The sequence below is a fragment of the Canis lupus genome, chromosome 1 (assembly GCF_011100685.1).
Source record: "Canis lupus familiaris isolate Mischka breed German Shepherd chromosome 1, alternate assembly UU_Cfam_GSD_1.0, whole genome shotgun sequence".
Taxonomy (NCBI): Eukaryota; Metazoa; Chordata; class Mammalia; order Carnivora; family Canidae; genus Canis; species Canis lupus.
The window spans coordinates 119103754-119117920 of NC_049222.1; the positions used below are offsets into that span (position 1 = coordinate 119103754).

At 37.7% G+C, this 14167-nt stretch overlaps 1 long non-coding RNA gene across 1 annotated transcript in view; it reads left to right on the plus strand.

The window, feature by feature from the left end:
• Positions 1-250: 250 nt before the first annotated feature.
• The window catches only part of LOC111098296, a 56138-nt gene continuing 42221 nt past the window's right edge, over positions 251-14167 (plus strand). Inside the window, exons 1-2 of the long non-coding RNA XR_005354784.1 lie at positions 251-291; positions 13448-13504. This is a non-coding gene — a long non-coding RNA (uncharacterized LOC111098296). The remainder of the gene's footprint in view (positions 292-13447; positions 13505-14167) is intronic.

Genomic DNA, 14167 nt, shown 5'->3' on the forward strand with positions numbered 1-14167 from the left:
AATTTGGTCCCCAAAGACTTCAGATACTATAAATAATAAGATATACAAAATGAAATAAATATGCTTTCATGTTGTTGTTTTTTTTTAATTTTTATTTATTCATGATAGGCACACAGTGAGAGAGAGAGAGGCAGAGACACAGGCAGAAGGAGAAGCAGGCTCCATGCACCGGGAGCCCTGACGTGGGATTCGATCCCGGATCTCCAGGATCACGCCCTGGGCCAAAGGCAGGCGCCAAACCGCTGCGCCACCCAGGGATCCCTGCTTTCATGTTTAAAGAACTAAAAGAAGGTAACAAAATCATAAGCATGGGAAAAGATTAGACAGATTTGAATAAAATTCAGATAGGACTTTTAAAAATAAAAAATATAATCACTAAAATTTAAAAAAACCCTATGAATTGAAGAGATTAGACAAACCTGAATACAGAACTAGTGAACAGAGAAAACACTACAGAGAAATAAGGAAGAAAGGATGAAGGAGGGCGAACAGACATGAAAGATGGGGTAAGAATGTCTATGATGTGCTTCAATGGAATAATAGGTAAATAAAAAGAGAATAGAGAAATGAAGGAGTAACGGCATCCTATTTTCTAGAATTTGTGAAAAACATGAAAGCTCACATTTAGGAATCATAATAAATACCAAATGGGATACATTTTTTTTTTAAAGACCCTATTCTTGAGATCCATCATGGTAAAACAGCAGGTGATCAAATACAAAGAGATCTTTAAGATCTTAAAGGTAGCCAAGGATAGAAGACAAGTTGCATGAAACAACAGTATTAGGTGGACAGCAGACTACTCAACAGCGATAATGGAAAGCTGATGGTGCTAGTAAGAAATCCGATGCCATTCAGACTCTACTTTCTGCGACCCATTTTTCTTACAATCTTCATTTAGTCCCTGGATTTCTGAAATTTTAGAAGGGCTATGTCTTGGAACAAGTACCATTTCATTTATTGTGCTGGTCTCTCCAGGGGCTGTTTTAATTTGCCAACTCATTGTTTTTTAGTTTTGGAAAATTTTCTGGCATTGTCTGTGATAGTTTCTAAATCTAGATTGATCTGTTTTTGAAAATTCTCCTATTTTTTTCTCTTTCTTTTATTTCTCATATTATGGAAACCTTTGATTCAAACATCTAGTCTATAGATTGAGTTTTTAATTTTAATCATATTTGAGTTATCCAAGGGCTCTCTTTGATTCTTTAATTGTTCCTTTAAAATTCCCCTGAAATATGAGACATATAAAACATACTGATGAAAAGGAATAGGTGGTTTAGGATATCAATCCCTTCTTAAAAGACTTTCACCGTATTTTTAGCCTCTCTCGGCTAGTGCTTTTCGACCACATCCTGAGTTTCTCTGAGGTTCTATAGGATTAGCTCACTTTTTAGCTATGTATCCCTCTGCAGGAACTTTGGGTTGTATCTCTCTTCTATCTGTTTGGTCAGTTTCAGCTCATATATCTGCTTAATTTTTTTTAAATGAACATACAGCAAAACAGACTTTTTTGGGGGGTATGTAAAGTTCTATGAATTTTAAAATATCTTAGATTCTTATCATGTGTACTCAGAATCTCTCTCCATCCTTTTTCTCTTTCTGACAATGTCCTATAAATAGAATCATACACATATAACCTTTTGAGACTGGCTTCTTTCATTCTACATGATTCCTTTGAGATTCATCAAGTTGTTGCATATGACAATAGTTTGTGTCTTTTTATTGCTGAATTGTATTCCATTTTATGGACGTACCAGTTTATTGAAAGACATTTGGGCTGTCTCCTGTTTTTGACAATTAGGAATGGACCTGCTACAAACATTTATATTCAGAGTTTTGTCTGAGTACATGTCTTTTATTCTTTAGAGTAAATGCATAGAAGTGGATAGCTGGGTCATATTGTTAAGAGTATGTTTAACTTTATAAGAAACTGAAAAAACTGTTTTTCCTGAGTCGCTAAATCATTCAGATCTTTTCCCTATTTTTTAATTGGGTTGTTATTGTTGTTGAGTTATGAGTTCTTTATATGTCCTAGATAGGAGTCCCTTATAAGTTATATGATTTGCAAATATTTTCTTCCATTCCTTGGGTTGTCTTTTCATTTTCTTAATATGGTGTCCTTTGCAGCACATGAGCTTTTAATTTTGATGGTCAGTTAACTTTTTCTTTTGTCGCTAATATTTTTGGTGTTATATCTAAGAAAACATTGCCTAACCTGAGATTGTGAAAATTTACACCTATATTTTTATAGTGTTAGCTCTTGATTTTACAATCTTTGATCCATTTTGAATTAATTTTTGTGTATGATGTGAAGTAGGGGTCCAACTTCATCATTTTTTCAGGTGGCTATCTAGTTGTCTCAGTACAATTTGTTGAAAGGTCTATTCTTTTTTTTTTTTAAAAGATATTATCTATTTATTCTTGAGAGGCACACAGAGAGAGAGACAGAGAGAGGCAGAGACACAGACAGAGGGAGAAGCAGGCCCCATGCAGGGAGCCCAACGTGGGACTCGATCCCGAGTCTCCAGGATCATACCCCGGCCGAAGACGGTGCTAAACCGCTGAGCTGCTGGGGCTGCCCAAGGTCTATTCTTTCCATATTGAATTGTCTCAGCACCCTTGTTGAAAATAAATTGACTGTAAATGGGAGGGCTTATTCTTTTTTTTTTTTTTTTATAATGGGAGGGCTTATTGGTGGATTTTTAATTTTATTCTATTGATGGTTATGTCTGTCTTTGTGTCAGTATCACATTGTCTTGATTGTCATTATTTTGCAGTTGAGGTCAGAATGTGTGAATCTTCCAACTTTGCTTTTCTTTTTCAAGATTATTTTGGACTATTCTAGGTCCCTTGAATTTCTATATGAATTTTAGGATTAACATCAACGTATGCAAAAAATTCAGTTGGACTTTTGATGGGGATTGCACTAAAATGTAGATCAACTTGGGAAGTGTTGCTGTCTTAACATATTTCATATAAATGTATGAACATATTAATAGGTAGGACTTAAATACTATCTTTCAATCCATGAGCATGGGATATCTTTTCATTTATTTAGGTTTTTAAAAATTTCTTTAAACTATGTTTCGTAGTTTTCAGAGTACAACTTTTACACTTAGTGTATTGAATTCCTTCCTAAGTATTTTATTCTCTTTTTGATAGTATTGCAAATAGAATTACTTTCTTAATTTCATTTGGGAATTGTCCATTGCTAGAATATGAACATATACTGTACAATATACAATTGAATTTGTATATTGATCTTGTATCTTGCAACCTTGCTGAATTTATTTACTAGTTCTAAAGTTTTTTGGTGGATTACTTGGATTTTTCTATATAATCATCTCATTTATAAATAAAGATAGTTTTACTTCTTTTGCAAACTGAATGCCTCTTCATTTTCTATCTAATGGCCCTGGCTAGAACCTCCTGTATAATGTTGACTAGCAGTGGTGGGAGTGGACATCCTTGACTTTTTCCAATGCTTTGGGAAAATATTCATTCTTTCACAATTAAGTATGACAATCACTTAAAAATTTTTTTTTTGGGGGGGGCACCTAAGTGACTCAGTTTGTTAAGCATCTGACTCTTGGTTTTGTCTCAGGTCATGATCTTAGGGTGGTAAGATTGAGCCCTGCCTAGAGCTCCATGCTCAGCAGGGAGTCTGCTTGGGATTCTTTCTCTCCTCCTCTTCCACCTCTGCCTCTCTCCTTTCCTCATGCTGTCTCTCTAAAATAAACAAATAAATAAATCTTAAAAAAAATATTTTTTTGGTAGAAGCCTTTTATCAAGCTAACGATGTTCTCTTCTGATCCTAATTTGTTGAAGCGTTTTAAAAATAAATTAATGTTGAATTTTGTCAAATGCTTTTTCTGTACCAATTGATATGATTACACCAATTGATATGATTGTGTGGTTTTAAATGTTTGGTGGTTGAAATGGTGGATTATATTGATTTTCAAATATTAAAGCCAGCCATGATGCCCAGGATAAACTCTCTTGATTGTGGTGTTATTAGTCTTTTAATATATTTTGTATATTTATATATTATATATTTTGTATTTCATTTGCTAATATATTTTTTAGGATTTTATTTATTTATTTGATACAGAGAGAGAGAGAGCGCACACTTGAGCACAAGCAGGGGGAACGGCAGGCAGAAGGAGAGGGAGAATCAGGCTCCTTGTGGAGCAGGGAGCCCAATGGTGGCTTGATCCTAGGACCCTGGGATCATGACCTGAGCCAAAGGCAGATGCTTAACTGACTGAGTCACCCAGGTGACCCTCATTTGCTTATATTTTATTGAGGATTTTTATAAGTACGCTCATAAGGGATATTGGACCATAGTCTTCTTATACTGCTTTTGTCAAACTTAGGTATTAGGGTAATGCTAGTCTCATAAAAGGAGAAGTAGTCCTTCTTCCATATTCTGGAAAAGAGTGGTATTGGTATTGTTTCCTCTTTGAATGTTTGTTAGAATTCACCAATGAAATCATCTGATCCTGGAGATTTTATTTTCCTGGAAAAAGTGTAAAACTATGCATTCAATTTTTTACTATTCAGAATATCTATTTCAGGGGCACCTGGGTGGCTCAGTGGTTGATCGTCTGCTTTTGGCTCAGGTCACGATCTCGGAGTCCTGGGATTGAGTTCCGCATCAGGCTCCCTACATGGAGCCTGCTTCTTCCTCTGCCTCTCTGTGTGTCTCTCATTAATAAATAAAATTTTTAAAAAAGAAAGTATCTATTTCATCTTGAGTGAGTTTAGATAATTTATGGTTTTCAAAAATTGGATCATTTTATCTAAGTTGTTGCATTTCTGTGTGTAGAGTTGTTCCTAGTATTCCCATACTATTATTTTAATGTCTGTGGGGTCTGTAGTGATATCTTCTGTTACATTCCTGATATTGGTAATTTGTATCTTCTTCTTATTTTGGCATGTCTTGCTAGATGTTTATTAGTTTTATTACTTGCTTCAAAGAACCAGTTTTGATTTCATTGATTTTCTCTACTCTTTTTCCTTTTCAGTTTCATTGATTTCTGCTCTAATTTTATTATTTCCTTCCTGCTGTTTGATTTGTAGTTATTTTGCTCTACTTTTTCTAATTTATTCCTTTTTTTTTTTTTTTTTTTTTTAAGTAGGCTCCATGCCCAGTGTGGCGCCCATCTCGGGGCTCAAACTCATACCATGAGATCATGACCTGAGCCAAAACCAAGAGTTGGATGCTTAACCGACTGTGTCACCCAAGCACCCCTACATTGTTTACATTTAATGTAATTATTAATATATTTTGATGGGCCTATCATTTTATTATTTTCTGTATGTTCTTTGTGTTTTTATTTCCTTTGCTTATGCTTTCCTGTCTTCTTTTGTTATTTCTTTTTTTTTATTATTTATGATAGTCACACAGAGAGAGAGAGAGAGAGACAGAGAGAGAGAGAGAGAGGCAGAGACATAGGCAGAAGGAGAAGCAGGCTCCATGCACCGGGAGCCCGAGGTGGGATTCGATCCCGGGTCTCCAGGATCGCGCCCTGGGACAAAGGCAGGCGCTAAACCACTGCGCCACCCAGGGATCCCTCCTGTCTTCTTTTGGGTTAAACATTTAAAATGTTCTTTTTTCTTTTTTTTTTTTAAGATTTTATTTATTTATTCATGAGAGACACAGAGAGAGAGAAAGAGGCAAAGACACAGGCAGAGAGAGAAGCAGGCTCCATGCAGGGAGCCCGACGTGGGACCCGATCCTGGGTCTCCAGGATCACGCCCTGGGCGGAAGGCGTCACTAAACCACTGAGCCACCTGGGCTGCCCCATTTAAAAATTTCTAAGTGAAAATTTAATCAAACTAACTAGTCTGGCATGCAGTTATAAGAAATAATACAAAGAGATCCTTTGTACAGTTTGTTCAATTTCCCCAGTGGTAACATTTGCAAAACTGGTATAATATAATCAGGCTATTGGCATTAATACAGCCCTCTAGGTTGTTCAGATGTCCCCAGTTTCACTTATGTTCATTTGTGTATATGTGTGTATTAAGTTCTAGACAATTGAATCACCTGCATATATTTGTGTATCCACCACCCCAGTCAATATACTGCACAGTTCCAACAACATAAGAAGTCCAAGGATCCCTTGTGTTTCCCTTTCATAAGCATATTTACTTTCCTCTGGCTATCCCGCCCTAATCCTTAGCAACCACTAATCTTCCTCCCTTTCTAAAATTTTATTTCAAAAATGTTATATAAATGAAATAATAAAATATATAGCCTTTGGAGTTGGCATTTTTTCACTCAGCACAATTTTCTGGAGATTCATCCAAGTCGTTACCTGTATTGTTAGTTCCTTGTTATTGCTGAGTAATATTTCATAGTATGTAGGGACCAGAGTTAGTTTAACCATTCACCTGTTGAAGAACATCTAGGCTGATTCAAATTTTGACTATTATAAATAAAGTTGCTGTGAATATTCATGTAATATTTAATTTTTTTTAGTATTTCATTTTAGCTGCTCTCTTTTGTTTTTGTTAGCATCTCTTAGGTTTCATTGCTCTAGGGATGACAATAAAAATTGCTTAATTTTTCAGTCTGTTTAGAATCAATATTTAATACTTCAGGAAGATATTGAAAAAAAAGTTACCACCATATGGGTCTTATTATCCTTCCCCATTTTGTGTTATAGTTATCTTATATATTAAACATTTACCTACCTGGTTGAATTTAGGCTGCAAGTTCCAGTCAGATCTATGGGTTATGGCTCTAATGTCAATTCCATTTGCAAAGCCTTTGCAGTGCTCTTGGATCTGTCCCAGGTACACACTACCACCACCAGTCTGGGACTCCGACTGTGGTGTATCCTGCTGTTCCCTTCCCCCAGTCTACCATAGATGGTTTAGGGTTAGATGCATGCATGTACCACTCAGAGATTTCTCCAGGAGTTCATGAATAACTTTCTGGGGTTGCTTTTTCCTGCTTCTGCCTCTTGACAGTCAGATACTTTTATGTTTCCTGGGTATGTCTTTTTCAATCCTCTGGGGTCAGAAAGTGGAAGCTTTATCCAGCTAGCTCTTCCATGCACCCGGCTGAGGCAGAAGGAAATGGTGAACCAAAAAAAAAAAAAAAAAAAAAAAAAGGCATTATTTCTCACACTTATGCTGAGTGTTAGCAGCCTCCTTTCCTGTTCCTCAAACCAGAACAAGGGGGCATGTCCTGGAGCATTCTCTGCACCAACGACCATTCCAGTTTCCAGCTGGGCTGCAACTAGATTAGGGGCTACTGGAAGGAAAAAATAAGTTGCTTGATGGTACTTCAAACTATGTTCTTTTTTCCTCAGTCTATCATTTCTTTCTCGGAGTCCTCAAATAGCTGATTCATGCATTCTGTCTACATTTCATAGCTGCCTTCAGTGGGAGGGACAGGGTGAAGTATACTTTTCTATCTTACTGGAACCAGACTTCCTTGCTCTGCTTTGTCTTTTATTTATTTATTTTTTAAGAGTTTATTTATTCATTCATGAAAGACACACACAGAGAGAGAGAGGCAGAGACACAGGCAGAGGGAGAAGCAGGCTCCATGCAGGGAGCCCGACGTGGGACTCGATCCCAGGACTCCAGGATCACACCCTGGGCTGAAGGCAGTGCTAAACCACTGAGCCACCCAGGGATTCCCTCTGCTTTGTCTTTTAAACATTTGTTGACAGTTGACACGTTCATCTACAGGTGCTTTTTTTCAGTTCTCTTTGTCTTCATGAACTTATGCTTTTGTTTTAAATTATTTTACAATTTTATTGTGATCTTAAGAAAGAGAGGAGATGGTCAGTTCTCTTTCTTTCATGAATTCTAATAAAATTGTGCTTTGTTCAAACTTCGACTGTTTTTCTTGCTTTCTTTGGTTAGTATGATTGTTGGTTTCTTAGTTCCATTTTAAACTTTTAGGATTGGTTGGTTGGTTGGTTGGTAATGGGGTACTATTAAATAGAAGAATGAAGTCTAAGAGAATTGATTAGAAATCCGGTGTTTTGTTTTTTCAACTTGTTTGAAATAGAGCTTTTCTCCAGTTTTAGAAGATATATATATTTGATAACTGATAAAGAAGACATCCAGATTTTCCCCTCTCTTTATGTTAGCCAAACAAAAATATTTTGATTTGTTCACTATGGTAAAAACATTTTACAGTAGATATTGCTTTCATACCTTAACATTAGTTCTTTAGTTAGATTTGATAATTGCAGGTTTTCCTTCTTATGCATCAATATCTACTGTGTTTGTTTGGGGGCTCTTTGTTTTGTTTTGTTTTTTTGAGAATAATTCTTTTTCTTTCATTTTCTTTGGGATTTTTGCTACCTTTCTTTACTAATTATTTAACCATTTTGCAGAGTATCTGTAGAACTTTGAATTTTTTGCTGAATAGAAATATATGTTCTAGTTTCTAGACTAGGAATTAGCCAAAATAGTTAGTTTAAAAATATGTTTATCTTCCCTTTTTCTTTTAACATACTGACTTCATGAGATAAAGGAGAAACTGGAGCTTGGAACTAGATTTTTATCCACAGGTACTCTGCTTTTAACTTTCACTTTTTATTAACAAAGCTAATGTGAAAGCGAAGTGTTTTCTGTTGCCAATTTAACTTCTTTAATTAAAAATGAAAGTTATAAAGTAATAGTGCCAAGGGTGAAGTTCTAATGTCATCAGAATGGGGGAAATGGGTTTAAAATTGAAACTGTTGGCATGATGGCAACTCTATAGCACAGTATCAGGAGTTTTGACACTTTATTTAATGAAAAATGGATACCAATGCCTTAAACTCTTCTCGTATTACCTTTAAAAAAATTATAAAACTATAAAGAGGCATGACTATGAGAAAAGCACTGATGAAAGCCGAGGGTGCCCTGGGAAGGTGGGAGTTTGAAAGATTAAAGCATGAACACTGAGGGTTTCAAACTCTAAAGAAATGTGTATTCTCATTCTTAAATGAGGTCAGGCAAAGCAAAATTCCTCCTCACTTTTACCAACCTCATATAGTTGCCAAGTGTCTGAAACAAGCACCATTCTGGAATGTGCTGAACCTGATTATCACAAAATCCCAGAGAGAAACCCTGGTTTATGGTCTTCATGCCAGCTGGAGTGGCTTTAGGAATGAATTTTTTTTTTTTTTTCTGAGTAAAAAACAAAGTACTCAGAAACATGTTTTTTATAGAGTCTTAGGACCCTGCCCTCCAATTTCTAATTATATCAGAAATTACCTTTTCAAACAATAACTTCCCATTCATGAAGACCTCAACCCAGTGGGATTAGTGTATCTGTCATGCCTGTGCTCAGCAGAATTTCTACTGCTTTGTAGGATTATATTCTCTTCCTCCAGAAAAAGCCAGACGCTATACCAGACATGTCATTTTACAAAATACTAATAGATTTTCCCAATATCAGGATTATATGCAGATATATTTCAGGCATACAAAATGTTACATCTACAAAGACTTTGACAGAAAAATGTCCTTGGTTCAGGCCTCACAGTCAAAGTGTAATAGTAAAACTAAATTAATTTCATGGTAATTTATCATCCCTAAAATTTAAAGTGGGAGGAGGCAAGAGGTCTTTCAGTCAACTACCTTCCCCCTGTCTTCCGACAAGAATCAAAAGCTGGGATTTAGTGAAAACTAGCCCAAGTGTGGTATATCTCGTACACAGGGATTCCCCCCCCCCCCCCCTTTTTCCTTTTTTCCTTTCCCTTCCAAAGCCTACAGGTTGGTCCTTCTTGTCACACTCAATCAAGTCTGGAGACGTTGAGTCTCCACAACACTGGCTCTTGAGGAAGATTTGATTTTTAGATGAAGCAACTATGGCTGACAGAGAGGGCCTTTCCAGAGCACCAGCCACCAGCTGGAATGGCTGCCCAGGGCTAGCAGGACTCCCACTTGCTGCTGGCCTTCAGGGCCTAGAAAGCTAGAGGCACCACACTCCCTGCCAAATCAGACTCCTGTGCTCAGCCTGCCATGTGACAAGGAAGGGGCTCTGGGGCCCCCCTGTCCTCGTCTTCACAGAGCAGAGTGGGCTGCGCACAACAGACTGCAGCCCTTGCATGGGTTTCTGAGTGTCATCAAACTTTCAACGTTGCCCTTGCTGTTCACTCTAATTTTTTTTTTTTTACAGATTTTATTTATTTATTGGAGAGAGAGGGAGAGAGAGAGAGAGCAAGCGAGCGAGCGCACATGTGTGCATGAATGGGGGAGGGGCAGAGGGAGAAGCAGGCTCCCCACTGAGCATGGAGCCAGATGTGGGACTGGACCCCAGGACGACCAGGACCAAAGGCAGACGCTTAACCGACTGAGACACCCACGTGCCCTGTTCTATTATATCATAGACTGACCTGATGGGGAATTCTTCCCCTTGACACCACCTTCCAGGGACGACTGGAAGATGATCTCCAACCATTTCACCTGGAAATCTCCAAAGAGGACACATGGGCCCTGTCGATGTTCTGTTATGTTTTCAGTAGCTTTGCAGATATGTTCGTGGGTGTGTTTTTCCAGTACTGTGCTTTTCTTCATTTTCCCCAAGTGATTCATTAGTATTTTTCCTGTTGAAGAGGGTTATCATTAAATATCCAAATTAATAGTCAAGGAAGCAACCAAATTTAGGGCAGCATTTTTTTCCTATAGGAAATTGGGTTAGTTGCTTTCTTTCCTAACAAAACCTCATTTTGCTGGATTTTTAATTTTTTTTATTTGTTTTTGAGATAGCTTTATTGTTTTTATCTGTTTATAAAAGGAAATACATGCTCTTTGCAAAATCTTAAGAATACCCTGAGAAATATAAAAGAGGTTAGCAAAGGCTACCCATAATTCCACTTCCTGGAGACAATTTCTCTGCCCATTTAACTTAAATCCCTTATTAGGTAACTAGAAATAGAGCTATGTGTGTGGTCCATAACTACATTCTTCTTAGAACCCTCCAATCCCTTGTCCCACCTCCTCCCCCAATACCACTAACTTGACCCTACTTTAATTATATGACCACAAACTACAAGCGGGTCCTTAGCACAGCTCAGCTGCCGAATCCACTTCCCCAGCTGGGTCACACTATCACTCTCCAAGACTGCTGACTTATGCCTTCTTTTTTTTTATTAACATCCTTTCCCTTCTTCAAGTGCCAATGATGACCTTGTTTCTTATTTCTCCTCCTTACTCCCCTCTTTTCAGTTTATTCTTTTTCCCACCCATTTCGTGTGGCAAAGCAAGGAGGTTCGGGGGATGGCAAGAAGGAGGGAGTGATGAAACAAGGAGCAGATCCGGGTAACTGGGGAATCTGGTACAGATTTCCAAAGAAGGAAAAGCTAGCATGTGTGTTGCTACATCAGAAGTTGTGTATTTGGTGGGGAGGGTCCAGTCCTGCAGGCAGGACTGGGGGCAGGCATTGGTAGCCATCATGGGGCAGCTTGGGGCTCCTCTCTAGGGAGAGTAGGAGCCCCTGTTAGCATCTGCAAATGGTGAAGCTTCTCCCCTCCCAACAGAACTCCACACTGGTGTCAGTGTCCACATTCAGGTCCCTCTGATGGTGGTCTCTGCCATTGTTCTCTGTTCAAGTGGGTGTGTTTTGGCTTTACCATAGTTATTCTTCATTCTGTCTGTTTAAAATGTGTTGCTAATAAATATATATTAGAACCAGGTCAATTTTTTTCTCTTGAAAGATCAAGTCAAATATTTCTTGGGTAATTAAAAACATTATTTTTATGAAAATACAATTGACATCAACATTATATTAGTTTGAGGTGTACAGCGTAATGATTTGATAGTTGTATATGTTATGAAGAGGTCACCACCATAAATCTAATTAACATCTGTCACCGTACACAGCTACAGAATTCCTTTTTCTTGTGATGAGAAATTTTAAGACCCACTCTTTTAGCAACTTTCAAATATGCAATATAGTATTATGATCTATAGTTGCCATGCTCTATTTATTTTATAACGACTTATTTATTTTACATCCAGAAGTTTGTTCCTTTTGACTCCCTTGACCCAGTTCTTCAACCCTCACTTCCTTCTCTGGCAACCACTAATCTGTCATCTATATCTATGAGGTTTTTTTGTATCTTTTTTTAGATTCCACATATAAGGGGATCCTTGGGTAGCTCAGCAGTTTAGCACCTGCCTCTGGCCTGGGGCTTGATCCTAGAGCCCCAGGATCGAGTCCTGCATCAGGCTCCCTGCATGGAGCCTGCTTCTCCCTCTGCCTGTGTCTCTGCCTTTCTCTCTCTCTGTGTCTCTCATGAATAAATAAATAAAATCTTAAAAAAAAAAAGATTCCACATATTAATGAGATCAGAAATGCTATTTGCTTTTCTGTGTGACTTACCTCACTTAGCATAATGACTTCAAGGTCCATCCATGTGTCACCAATGGGAAGATTTCATTCTTTTTCACAACTGAATCATATTCCATTATATATATGTATATACATAATATATATAATAGGATAATATTATATAATAGCATCCACTCCTCCACTGATGGGCATTTAGGTTGTTTCCATATCTTGGCCATTGTAAGTAGTGCTGCCTTGAACATGGGGGTGCAGATATCTTTCCAAGATAGTGTTTTAATTTTTGTGGGACAAATACCCAGAAGTGGAATTGCTGGATCAGAGGTCTATTTTTAAGTTCTTCAGGAACCTCCATACTGTTTTCCATGGTGGCTGCACCAGTTTGCATTCCCACCAACACAAGTGTTCCCTTTTCTCTACATCCTTGCCAGCACTTGTTATTTCTTGTATTTTCGGGTCAAATATTTTTAATTTTTTTTTTTTTTTTTCCTCACACAGCTCTTTAGGCCCTAAGTATGTCAGCACATGCTAAACAACATGGAGGGAGGGAATCCTACTGCACGTTGCTGGCATATTTCCGCTATAGCCAGGTACAGATTCTTAGCAATTAAGGATTGATTTCATTGTCCAAGAGATTTAGGGACTGAAAGCTTGGCACTGAGGATATTTTGGGATCCAGGAAGCGGGAAATGTTCATCACGCACATTTCTTTCTCTGCTTTATAATGGCTGCCTCTCTGTTGGATGAGTTGGCCTCCTGGAAAGAAAAGGTTTGGGGGCATGGAATCATATAGAAGGCCTGGGGTGAGGGTGTGTGGAGACATTCGGTGTACAGCATCCTAAATACTTGAAAAAGAGTAGAAACTTGTTTTTAAACTTTAAGAGTTAGCAATATTATAAGTAAAGTGGGTGGATTTTTTTAAACCTACAGTAGATTTTATTTAAAACTGAATATTTAACAGCTTATTGGGTAAGCCTAAAGGCTTGAAATTACACGTCAATGAATTTAGGCCTCGCGTTTTCGACACCTTGGCTCCTATTCTCCTTCCTCTGCTATTTTTTGACTTAACTGCAACAGATGAGGGGCTCTTAAACCATCTGTTAACCTTTTCTTTCTCCTTTTTTAACCATGTAGAGTCGCTCCAGGCAAGAAGACCCGGAGCCATCAATGCTGAAACAAAAAGCAAAGGAGGTGAGCATGGCTAGAGATCATTGGGTTTGACATTTCAAGGCTTGAGTCTATTAATTTTTTATGTCCTGCTACTTGTATATCGTTAATAAAAATCTGACGAAAAACTTTTTAGGATGTATTTGTTGCTTTGGCTTTGATCTTAATGTTTGCAAACTAATACATTAATACATGTGAAGCCTTAAGGAGTTTTTCTAAGAGAATATTTCCATACATTATATTTTCATTTCCATTTTAGGTAGCTGAGCCTCTGTGGGGCTGTTGATGGCAGTGGCATTCGATTTTGGTGGGAAATGTATCTCTTTGCCTGCCATTAAATGTTATTTCTTAGGCATAGGAAGCCTTGTCATCAATATTTTACCGAAATTCACTTCTGTAAGAGCCTGCACTTCTAAAAATTCTTCATTTTGAAAAGATCTCTGAAATCCCGTTCGGTTATTTGCAATAGTAAAACTACTCCCCAATCATCGAAGCACAGGGTTTGCTGTCTGGTTATTAAAATTTCACTTAGGTTAGGCTATAGAGATCAGTTCGACTGAATGTCATTATCTTTTGCTCTCTTTAAGGGACCCGTTCTCTGGCAGTGGTGTCTGTGACTAATTGAGTTGCAGAACTCAGATGTCTAGAAACAGAAGCCATGCCAACGAAAACATGTCATTTTGTAAC